Below are 12,842 nucleotides of genomic sequence, written 5' to 3'. Positions count from 1 at the left end.
TTCCTCCTCAGAGAAGTAGTACTTCTACAATCTATACACACAAAGAACATATTGGTCGTTCTGCCTTTGAGACCTCATCTGAGTTGCCTTTGCATTAAATACCATAGTCACTTTTCAAAGTAGCTTTTCCTGTGTAGTGGGAATGCATTCCTGTTCCCTAGATAAACACATTTACATTGTTGATATTGTTAGTGAAAATGAGTAGTTCTTAGACATTTACTGAGACCAGCTTAACAAATTCTTGTAATTAATCTCTATAGCTGCCTTATGCTCAACATGATTTATCACTTCCCCTATTAGTGTAATTTACACAATTCAATTTTTATATATTTAACTAAGTATATATTTATTTCAAATTAAAAAAGAAAAAAATCCCCAAACAAAACAGGAATTTCAAAGTCTTCTGAGTGCTATTTATAACATTCCCCTTTAATGATGATTCCCCGGTGATAACCAATTTTGGCTTGGTTATTGTTCTGATGAGTTTCAGATTTGCACAGTGCCTGGTGGCCTCTTCTGGCTCTAAAATCTGTGGGTCTCTGAAAGTTGTAGTTGACATCTTTTTATGAAGGGTTTTGTAAACAAAAATCACTCTGTTTAACACATCCCTATTACATATAATTTCGAATAAATAAGAATTGTAGTCAAATTACGCACACCACTATCTTCAACCAGAAGTATGCCATGGTCTGTTAGAACACTTTATTCCCCTGCACAAAAGTGGTCCAATCTGCTCATGGTGTGTTTCACTTTCTCTCACACTTATCTAAAATGCAAGCCTATACCAATTGTTCTGGTGTGGTGAAAAAGATGCCTGATCCTAACCAAGGTCATTGAGTTATATTAAAGAGTACTGGAACAGATATAAGACCCTGGGGGGAGGATGAATTGAATGATCAGATCATCCTTACTGACCTCAAACTCTAGGACATTTTTCATGTATCTGGTTTTGACTAGCATGTGGGGGGAAAGAGAAGGCAATACATCTCTCTGGCTAAAAAAAGGAAGGATGACAACACCTCTTGTTTTTTATTTGTAGTCATCTAAATTTTCAATTTGTTTCCTCATCTTGGTGTATGCTCCTGTCTGCACTCTTCCTGCTTGTGTTTTGGCAGCCAATTTGGGGCTGCATTTCTTAAGAGTATATAAAACTAACATTGTTGTGTGGCTGTTTTGACAGGCAAAGCACTCATGCAAAGCAAGATGAATGGGATGTCAGTTTTCCCTATCATGGGATCTCCATTTACTGACCCAGATGAGAACTGTGAGAAACTGTCACAGAGGCGAGACAAACCAGATATGGCTTTAAATGGGGCTCTAAATCTCACGTAGTTTTGAAGCTACTCCTAGAGTGCTGAATTTGTCATAAAAGACTTGTCAGTTCAGAGTTCATTAAGGTAAAAGATGAGAGTGTTTTATCTGGACAGTCTTGAGCCCTGGTATGGTATGAGAAGGGGCTAGTTACAGCCCTTGAAAGTAAAAAAATGTGCTTTTGCAGTGTTTTCTTCCAGCTTTCTTTGGATCAAATCTCTGTGGAATAGCTGCTCCTGGCATGTAAGTATTTCTTTTTCCTTGTTTGTCTTTTTAGGCTTCTTTGTTAAACTTGGAGGTGTGTTTGTGATGTCAATTCAAAGTCCCTTGAGATTTGGCTGGGACTTGAGGTGAGGTGTTAAACTTCACAGGACTGAATTGGAACACTTAAGGTGAGAGACAGGGTTTTAATCACTTGCACTGTGGCTGCCACAGTAGAAACTTTGTGACCTCAGCTGAGTTTTCTTTTACTCAAAGTCCAAAATCAATAGAAGTATTCAAGTCTGGAGAAATGACTTGTGTTTAACTTTGCCCCCAAAGTTGGAAAGCATCAAAAAGTGTATTTCTCAGATGTGCAGTTTTAAAACTGGGACTCTGAAAAGCTAGAATTCAGTATTTTGAATTCCATGTTTTGTAAATAATTCAGAACTGCAGCACCATCCTTGACAGAACACTTAATCCTTCTGATACTCCGTCATATTTTCCTCACATCAAAAAAGGTTTGCTCTTGTATTAAGGTTCACCTGTAATGATGCCCCTTGACATGTCTGGTTGATATTAAAGAAGAATAATAACAAAAATACTAATAATATTTAGGTGGCTTACCAATAGCCTTTCAAAGATTTTATTTTAGCACATTTACTGTAAGGCTCAAAATAGTTATATAAATTGATATATAAAAATAAATAGAAAATATATAACATATGATGTTGTATACATGTTGGAAAACAAAGTAGTTCAAATTTGTAAGGCAAATTCTGGGGGTTTTGTGTGGTGTCCTAGCTAGCACTGTCTTCACAGCACCTTATAAAGCTCATATTGATAACAAAGCAATGCTGAGAACTGACTGGCTAGGTTAAAACATTGATTAATCATGTATACAATATATTTTTTTTCCTTATGATACATATTTTTTGGTGCAGCCTAGTAAATTATTCAATATGGTGTACAAGTAAACCCCTTGAACTGTGCTGCACACAGTTCTGCTGCAGTGACCCCACGTGTACGACAGTGACACTTGTAGCCTTTCACTCAGCATCTGTGTACATGAGTATAAATAGTTTTGAGGCAGAAGGAAATAACTAATACAAAAAATAACACCACACACCCCCAACAAGTCCTGACAAGGATCCTAGTCCTGCAATTGTATCTCATCTTATGATTTAAAAGGGCTTATAAACAATAGTATGATTGTCAGATCCTTCAGGTCTGTTTTGTCTTTCTCTTAACCAGCAAAGTGTGTTGTAAAGAAAATAAAAAGAAAAACAAAACACTTTCTTTGGCATTTCTTTGGCCTAATAAAGTGAATTAAAAATTATGCACCATCATGTAGCAAATCTGTGGAAGTCACTACTTAAGAATCTAGAGTCGGTGGGAAAAAAGGAATAAGGAGGTACAGATACAATATTGTGTAGATCTGCTGTTAGAAAATAATTGCCCACAGAAAATTAATCTATGTCCAGCAATACTTCAAGTAGCTGTCACCAAGGAACACTGAATAAAACAGCTGATGATTTGAATTTGATCCAGTATAACAAGATTAAAGGGCAAGTGAAAAGTACTCCAGTTATGCATGAACCATCAGCTGCACAAATATAGGATGTGAAACAACTGGCCAAATGGGGATGATCTGGGAATTATAGCAGATTGCTCTCTGAGCATGAGTCAACTGTGTCATGTTGTTACAAAGAAAGCAAATATCAGACTGCCATGTACAAGCAGAGCCTCCTCTGCAAAACACAGCCAGTAATCCTTGTGCTTATTCACCACTGCTCAAGCCTTAGCTGACGTGCAGTGGCCAGCAATGTGCCCAGCAAGCTGGAGGCAGCCCAAGTGGAGAGAGGATTGTAGTAGCTGAGCTGTAGTTCAGATGTATAGAAAACAATTTGTAACAATAAGAACTGGGAAACTTTGGGATAGGTTTCTTAAGGATCTTGTAAACACTCTTTGACAGCATTTAAGACCAGACTGAAGAGGTATCAATCACGAATAACATACTGGTAGCTAATCTTGCTTTGGACTGAGGGACAGGTTAGATGACCTCTCAGAGCTTCTTTTATCAATGTTTATCACTCCCTTAATGCCACCTCTCCTATAAAGGTAAAGAAAATGGGTATGTAATATCTCATTAGGTTCGTAGGTAGACAAAAAATATGATTCTTTCTTCACAAGATATTTAGCAAGACTCTTGAATGTAAAAGTTTTTACTTCATCCCAAATAAAAGATTTGTTCTTCCTTTCATCTGAAAAAAAAGTATGCTTTCTAAAATAAGGTCCATCATGAGGCAAAATTACTTTTTCTCAAGTTGATTTAGTTAATTTTAATTTTTGTTTGTATATTTGTTTATTGTAAATTATTTTATCTCTGAAGAACAGAAATCTACTCGGAAGTCTCTGCTACGCCTCTTAGTGAACACCAAAAAACGTTCACTTTCACAAAATTTTCAGATATTTCCTTTGATTAGTCACAGAAAACCTATGTAAGTACAATCTTATAAGAAGGATTAGCAGAACTGATGGAAGTGTTTATCTACTTCATGCAATTTAGCAATCAAAGGAAGAAGGACAAAGATCAAGGTGGGCTTTCTGACCGACTCTCACTTATAATTTGTAGGGCAGGCTTTGTGTCTGCAGCTGCTATAACTAAAGTAATGGGTTTTGGGTTGTTTTTTTTTTGTTTTCAGAAATTATATTATATTATATTATATTATATTATATTATATTATATTATATTATATTATATTATATTAATTATGTTATTTTGTGTAGAAACCGTCACTCATTCTTTAACGTTTTTGGTAACGTTAAGAGATTTTTTTTCTTTTTTGAACACACTAAAAATACAGTGAAAGTCAATATTAAATGAACAATTTTAACATGAAACTCAAGGAGGGGGAACTTCAAGATCCCATTTGCTTATAGAATGCTTCGAAGCCTGCTGCATTTGTTAGAATGGTGCAAACATCAGTCAGAGAGAATCAAGACTTTAAATCAAAACTGGGTGTTTCTTAAAGATCTGTTGTCCTTCAAGCAGAAGATATGAACTTGATGCCTGAAGTATAGGTTCATATTTTAGGGGCTGCTACACAGGTGTTTGGAATAGATAATCATAATGGTTCTTTCCATCCTATGCTGTAGAAATCTGAATTCACTTTATACATACTGAGAGGAAAAGAATAACTCAATGAAAACAATCTAAAAAGCAGTAACTGCTATAATGAAAAAGACCCCATAAAAACAATATTAAGTAATGCCTCTTATATTTTACTTTCTTTAAAGACGTAAAAAAAAGGTGTCACTTTCTATTTTCCCTATCTTTAAATTAACTCAATCAAACACAACAATAAAAATATAAAAGTAAAGATCTATGACTTTTAAAGGTGACATCCTGTTTCATAGTCCATATGTTATTATTGACATATTGGCCAACTCAGAAGGATTTCTGAGATAAAATAAATGCAAGATGGAAATTAGAAATTATGCTTTCTGGATAAAGGATATAGACTCAATAATAAAAGAAGAAGAAGAAGCAAATTTGCTGGTGGTACATTAATTGAGAAATAATTTAGCAGTTTTTTCATGCTGCATTTGTTCTACTGTGCTAATGGTCATGCTAAAAATTTGCTGTAGCTATTAAAGTAGTAGATATAAGTACAGACCACACAGGGAGCAGAAACACAGAGTAAGAAGCAGCCATTAAAGTCACAATGAGAAATATGACCTTATCTTTTAACAACAGAGGTGTTAACACAGCAGACTGCCTTCTCACCACATCGCTGTTTAAAGACCTCATTTAAAATACTCCTCGGTTGGCATGCTTGGAAACGCTGTCCTTTAGCAACATGAGAGGGTAGCATATAGAACTAGAAAAGCATTTAATGGCTATCTCTGTATTACTGGGTTTGAAAGTGCTTTTAAGCTAATGGTTGCAGTTTTAGCTGCTTCTCTCCCTATCAAAAATGCCCCTTCTGTCCTATCTTTCATATAAAGAAAACTTGCAAGCCAAACAAGAGTTTTGTTTGCTTTAAAAAAACCTCAGGTACTTATTGAAGCACCACCCAGCAGCTCATGGACTACTTAGTTTTAATCCCTGCGATTGTAAGCAAACATATTGCACAATTTCATCCTAAATTTAGGAAACTACTACTTAAAAATATGTATTTTATCAGCTGTATTCTCATGACACACACTTGAAAAATTCAGATTTTAAGAATCTGCTTGTAATTTATGAACAGAAGTTATTAATTGACAATATATATACTATTATTCTATTGAAAATTATTTTTTAGCTAAAATAAGTCTATTTTGATTTTATTTGGCTGAAACATTTTCCAACAGAAAAGGCTGGAAAGTTTCAAAACCCTTTCTCATATTAGTAATCAGTCTGAACTAATATTTTTGAACTTCACCAGAATTGTGTATACTCCTCCAGACAGATGCAACTAGTGCCTTATTCTTGCAAGGATTGCACTTATTATGCAGGGAGGTATTTCAAGTTATTTTTTTCCTATTTTCATCTTCCACCACCTCAAATGCCCTCAACGTCTATTACTACACACATTTTTATGAGGATCAGTACATGACTGACTAGTTTTAGCAGTTAATAGGAAAAAAATTAGAAGGAAAATAAAGAGATCAAGTTGATTAAAAAATTCTGTCATGATAAAAAAGTATGAAAAAAATATTTCAGTTTCTTTGACATGTATGATTGAAAGCAAAAATAAGATATTCAATTTCAGTTTTTATACCTAATATGTTATATATATATATATATATTAGTTACACTTAAAAATTTAAAGCATATTTCTTTGGTCTAATGTTTTGAAGGGTTACATCAGTGTTTCCAAAACAAAACATTTAAGCCCTTTGAATCCAAAAAATGCCTTGAAAAATTGACTTCTCTTCTCTTAGGGAATTATGATTATTCAAAATGTAGGGATTTCTCAATAGATAGCATTTTCTGTTTTCTTGCCAACTCTACTAATACCTAAGTGATGATATTTTTATTTGGCAAATTGCTTATCATGAGAGTTTCTAAGTGTTTTCTAATCAAAATAGATATAAAATGTATGTATAAGTATAGTATGCATATAATAATTTAATGTATTTGAAAAAAGATAGCTGTTTTGTCTTAACTTGCAACTCAATAAGTGTGTGATTCAATAATCTAGGCACTGAGGTATGGCTTAAAATGAGTGCTACAATTTCTGTAAGTGGCTTATTAGCAAACTTCTCCTACCCAGCTCATTAAGTATTGTATTAATTATTAACATTTTCTTTGCAATGTGCAAAGGGTCTACCTTTGAGGAGTGTAGTTGAGGATTGAAATCTAGGAAAGGGTTCTGGAACGACCTTTCATTAATTTGTACAGTAGACTCCATGAGAATAGGATGGATATAACAATGGCAAGATGTCTTGTTAAGATCCTTGAGGTCCTTAAGGTCCATTTTCAACTTTTTCAAGGCCATTTTTTGGCACAATCACCAAGTTAGAAATCTTTAGTCCTATTTAGTGTAGAAATAATCTTTCTCAAAAGCAACAGAACTACTGCCACTCTATTGTGAAAGAGACTTTACTCAGACAAATATTGTGGCACAGTATAAACCACTGTCTTCCTGAACTATGGACATCAAAGCAGAACTTGACAAGGATGGAAAGGATCCCATGTACCAGTGGAGTGCAGTGGTGGTAGCAGAAATGCTCTCACAGCCCTGCAAGCCAACCTGTAGTGGTGCTAAATAGAAAGAAACCATATGATTATCACTTGGTGTCTGTGTCACACAGAATTTCTGAACTGAGCAGAGGATTCAGTCCTGTATATTTCCATGTATAGTTACATTGCTTGGGTTTTTAAGCAGGGCAAAAAACTTCAGTCCCAAGAGCTTTGAAAGTTACACCTTGACATATCTAATTCAAGAAGGCCATCACATCTCAAATTCACTTGTAGCTGGGATATGTGTTCAAGGAAGTGAGGAATGGAAAGACAAAGGAAGATGACTCAATGGGGTCTTATGCTTTTAGAAGTCTGTTCCAACCTAAATGATACTGTGGATTCCATGATTCCTGGTAAAGCTTCTTTTGCGCAAAACCTCTCTTCAAAGATCAAAGACCTTAATGGATTTTCTGTTATTTTCACTAATGTTCAGAATGGATGACAAATAAATCAAAATCATGCAGAGAAAACTTCATAATGCTGTTTCTGTGTTCTTTTGTGTTTTTCTCAAAGCCATATCCATCACATATGACATTTTGTGTCATTGCATGGTTGCATAAAGGCAAGCTAAATCCAGACTAGAAGCTTCATGAAGCAATGATCAATCACCCAAGATGTTTGGGTTTGGTATTCAGATAAATGTGGACACACAAGATGGCTAAAATAGCATAAGAAATTATTTCCTTGCATTATTTTTGTGCTCTGTGCTTTTCATGCATGATAAAATATGGATTTTTTCCAAACCATTTACCCAGACCTACTTTCTAACTGTGTACTTTTAATACCCCTAAAATGAGTTTTTCTCATCTTCTCATGGAGAAACTTGAAAAGGCAATGGAAAAGTGGACAACACCATCAGCAGACAATTCAGTAATTGCAGGTGGAAAATATCACTGTGTAAAATTCCCATGATTAAGCCATTGTTTACAAATAATTTGTATTCTCAAAGTAAGTTTACATTAATGTTATATAGGAACAGCTAGTAGAAACATTTCTAGAACAATTAACTTTACACCTTGTCGACTGACAAAACTGAGTGTTTTACTGTTCAATGTTTTCAACAGTAGAATTTTCATGCTGTTTTGCTTTTTAGATTTCTCCTTTTTCTTCGCAATGCCAAACCAAAACATTTTCTTAATGCTAATATAATGATTTTTTTAACATTGAACTCTTTGAACTTGGACTGGGTAAAGTCTAGTAAAGCTCAGGAAAAAACTCCATCTATTGGATAACAAATGAGTATTGTACACTACTATTTCTTTACTAATGCTTTTGAGACATTTTCTTTTCATTTGAGGATGGCTGTGGGTTGCCCCCATAGCCATCTCTTCTCCAGACTGTATCTGCCCCTGTTCCTTGCCTTCTCCTGGCAGAACAAGTGCTCCATCCTGTCCCATTATGGTAACTCTCTACTGAATTAGCTACAGTTTATCAACATCTTTCTCTTTATACATGCAGGGGGAAAAAAATCTGCATAAATCACATTACCACATATCAAATATTTAATTTGTGTGTAACAGTTCCTTTCTGTAAGGCAGGTTTAGTTTATGAAAAATTGTTAGCCCATATGGACAGATAAATGTTTCAAAAAATGAAAGCTTATGGAAGAACTAGACATTCCCAGCAGGTTTAACAAAACCTCCAGAAAGGAGTCTCAGTCCCTTCCAGGAAATCACTTGTCTTGACCCTGCAATTGTTCTCCTGGGACATCAGTCAAGGAAATGTACATTCAACAGATCACTGTCCCCTCTTCCTCATAAAGCAGAGCTAGTCCAGCTAAAAATTGATGTCAAAATAATTTGACCTCTTTACCACCTTAACTTTCCAGGAAAAAAAAGAGCTTTCTACAATCCTGTGCAATTATATTTTCATTGGAATTAAAGGATGTTCATAGGCAAGGCATAATGAATAAGAATCTGATTTTCAAAACAACTATGTTAATATAAAAACACTAAATTAAGACAAGATAACTTCATTTTATTAAATGAATGTAGTGAATCGATTGGGACACAGTCCTACTGGTGGCAAATTAGTTTATTACTGAAAAAAAAAAACCAAAACCTTCTTTCCTTTTCTTTCTAGCAATCTTTTTCATTAGCTCTTCAAAACAGATGTTCTTTGTATTGGAATTATTTTTAAATCTGGAATCTGAATAGGAATGGAGAAGAACAATCCCAGAAGTCTTCTACTGAAAAATAGTTTTTTAAAAAAAATCTCTACAGAAAATCTGGCCTAAATAGTAGTTTTAAATATATGAAATATTAAAAATAGGAATTAAAAGTTTGGCCGATTTAACATTCAGAGTTCTATACAATCAGTACACTTAGTAATTGTCATGAAAAATATGATTATATGTTTTAGTTTTTATTGAAATTAATTTCAGTCCCAAAGTTAATGCTTAATGAATAATTAATTTAAGAAGAAAATGCACAAAACAAAACAAACAAAATCCGCAGTAAAATATAATTTATAAAACAGAATTCAGGAATAGAAAACTACCAATGAAATTTGCACTGACTTGTATCAAAAGAAAAGAATATTATGGTAAAATAAAATGCATTTCAAGCATTGATGGATTAAAGCCATGTTTTATTTGAGGGGTTGGCGTTGATTTTAGGTGCTGTAAAGACTTTATTCTACAACAGCATGGACTTATGCACACAGCCTCTTTACTTGCTCTTTGTATCAGCCCTCAATTTCTTTTCCTTGGGCTTTTTATAGTCAAACCCTTCATGCCCATCTTGGGAGAAAAAATTTCAAATAGCCCTAACAGTTACAGATTTTGTGAGTTTGCTTTCTTTTCCACCTTACAAGCTATAATTGTTATGTTCCAGTACACTTCATTCCTGTCCATCATAATGAAAGATTAGCTGCCACCAAGTACTGCACACCTAGTAATAAAGAGGAGCAAAGTATCTGGCCTTGTACAAACACCAGGGCAGTCATTTTCAGGAGAAATTAGGAGTTTGTTAATGAAGATGACATATTGAAGCGACAACTCTATATTGAGGATCATGAATAACTAATTCATAGAGACAGCAGGTGGAATCTGTGGTCAGGTGATCCAGAGGTGTTGTGCATGAGGGCAAAATAAATAAAAAACATTTATTTCTACAGTGTGTTTACTTAGGTACTTAATGTTGAGGACCACAGTAATTTTACCAGTCAAATGTATTTTTAAATGAGAAGAAGACACATCACGATAGAAAAGATGAATCAGATACAGAATCTGAATTACTGTGTTGAGCAAGATGTGGATGTCATCAGTTGTACCCTGGAGGTGACCCTCCATTCTGACTATACACAGAACCTAGACAATTAGGTTAGGTACACATCTAACTTAAAATGAGTTGTTGAGATTATTCTCTTACAGTTAATTCCATGAAAACATATGTCAATAAAGATGTCACACTGACCAGACCAAATTCTAAATAATGGGCAATTATTCTGAAACTGCAAATCAGCTTCATCCTGTACAAACTGATAGAGCACAAATGCTTCTCTTAAGACTATTACTTTCACATTTCTGTATTCTGTATTTTAATTGCTCTTAAGCCAAGTTTTGATTTCAGAGGAGTACTGAGATTTTTGAGAAACACTAGGGGTTAGGTTTTGTGTAATGCTGGTACTTCAGCTCTTGTTAGTCCTTACCTCTCTCAACAGCTTTAGAGGGTAGTTGAACAGAGATAGAGATTTAGGGGATAGTAAAGCTTTGGACTCAGAGCTGAAAAGAAGAGCAGCCTAGATCACTCCTTAAATTCTGAATTTGGTAACAGAAGAAATAAAAGCAGGTAATTTCACTCATAGCTTATGAGCGTTATCTTTGTAGAAAGCATGACCCAGAGTGCCTCAGATTCTGAGTGCCAGTTGATAAGTCTCAGTTTATTTGTAATGATGTCTAGCAGTATGTAAAAAAAGTTGAATTGAAAAGGAGTCACTAAATCTCCACTAAAATATTTTCCTGTCTTTAAATGAATGGTTTATAAACATTTAGGTTAAGTTCAATAAATATATTAGAAAAAAATAAGAATGGGCTGATAAGGACTTTTTCTTCAACATAGGAAGTGAAAAAACTAAAATTCTTTAAAATATGAATGAAGATAAAAATATGCAGTAGTTGGTTGGTGACAATAAGGAGGCAGTCTGTCTTGTGCAAAAGTTCTAGGAGTCAGCTAAAAAGTTATACTCAAAGACACTGAGATACCAAACACGTAAAGATGAATGCCAATGCAGTTTCTGGCATTAGAATACTAGGTGATCTGGATTCTGTATTTACTTTTTCAGGTAGAGGACAAAGTTTGACAAATGCACTTAACCACTTGTCAGAGATTCTTGCGACAGTGGGACTTAAACATCACTTGCTGCAAATTATAACAGTTTTATTTAAAATTGAACTCACAACAGACATATACAAGTATAAGATAGTGGGAGAAAACTACTTTTCTGTTTCTGAAGAAGATCTACATGTTTTCAGGGTTTCTTAATGGTGCCAGGTAGTATCAGAAAAATATATCACTATATTTTTTATTAATATTTTCTTGACACATACAGAAGATGCTATGTTCATTGTAAAGGTATTGATGAGGACTCCAGTCAACTGAATAAGCCTGTTGTGCTGTGCAGATGTGATTTGGTATATCCTGATTTCACATGTCTTACTGTCCCTATATGACCACCATCACCACCTCTTAGAAATGTCCCTGCCTTTTTGCACTGCAATCTACCCTAAACTGTAGATATGCTTTCTAGTGGCTTTCTCTTTCATATTCTCCCAGGACTAAAAGCCATTGTCTTTCCCAGCATGTACAGATGGTGTGGGACTTTGTGAACAAAATAGAAAAAGGATACAAGTGGAGATAAATACAATTAAGACACAAAAGATATCTTCTACTTTTTAGGAGTAGTGATAAAGGGGATAATCACAGTGGCCAAGAAAAGCTGCAAAACAGGATTACAGCCCACATATATAACAGCAGCAGAATTGCAATACTTTCTCCCACATGCTGTCTGGAAGCAAGAAGATGAGTTTTTATGAATGAAAACAAAATGAAGTAATATTTCAGGTACCTCTGTAGACTCTAGCTATATCAGACTTAAGAAGTCAACTAATTTCTTGGATCACTGGTATAGTCCCAGTCCAGCTACATCTTAGTTTCATATTGGAGATTTATGAATCGGGCTTCCCATACTTAACATCATCCACTTATTTTTGTAAAATAAAAATCTGGGCAAGTGGGTTGGTTGTGAGTCATTAAACACTTTCAAAGATCTCTGGGATGTCCAGTAGGTAAACCCACAGGCCTGTCTAGAAGGTTGAGCTTCTAGAAAAGAAGCAACTCCATATGGTGTTGGACTAATTAGAACTGTCTTGACTCCCTACTCTTTCCACCATCTGTCTCCTGAATGCTTGATTATGCCTTAAGGAAACATTACCCTCTGGATCACTTGTTACTCTTAAGCATAACAGATTCCTTATATCTTTCTCTTGGCCATCTGGCACTCACTCTTTCCCATTCTCTTTGCAGGGCCTAAAGACAAATTCATCAGTCCTTACCTTTTTCTGCCCAAGTAACCTGCCCCAGAGTGAGCAGGCTCACAT

At 34.8% G+C, this 12,842-nt stretch overlaps 1 long non-coding RNA gene across 1 annotated transcript in view; it reads right to left on the bottom strand.

Moving 5' to 3' along the window:
* Positions 1–12,842, bottom strand: part of LOC135295446 (uncharacterized) — a 44,801-nt gene that overhangs the window by 31,111 nt on the left and 848 nt on the right. The window lies entirely within an intron of this gene.

This window comes from Passer domesticus, chromosome 2, assembly GCF_036417665.1.
Source record: "Passer domesticus isolate bPasDom1 chromosome 2, bPasDom1.hap1, whole genome shotgun sequence".
In the NCBI taxonomy this organism is placed as follows: domain Eukaryota; kingdom Metazoa; phylum Chordata; class Aves; order Passeriformes; family Passeridae; genus Passer; species Passer domesticus.
The sequence above is the reverse complement of the archived record's forward strand: the minus strand, read 5'-3'. Positions and strand labels throughout refer to the sequence as shown.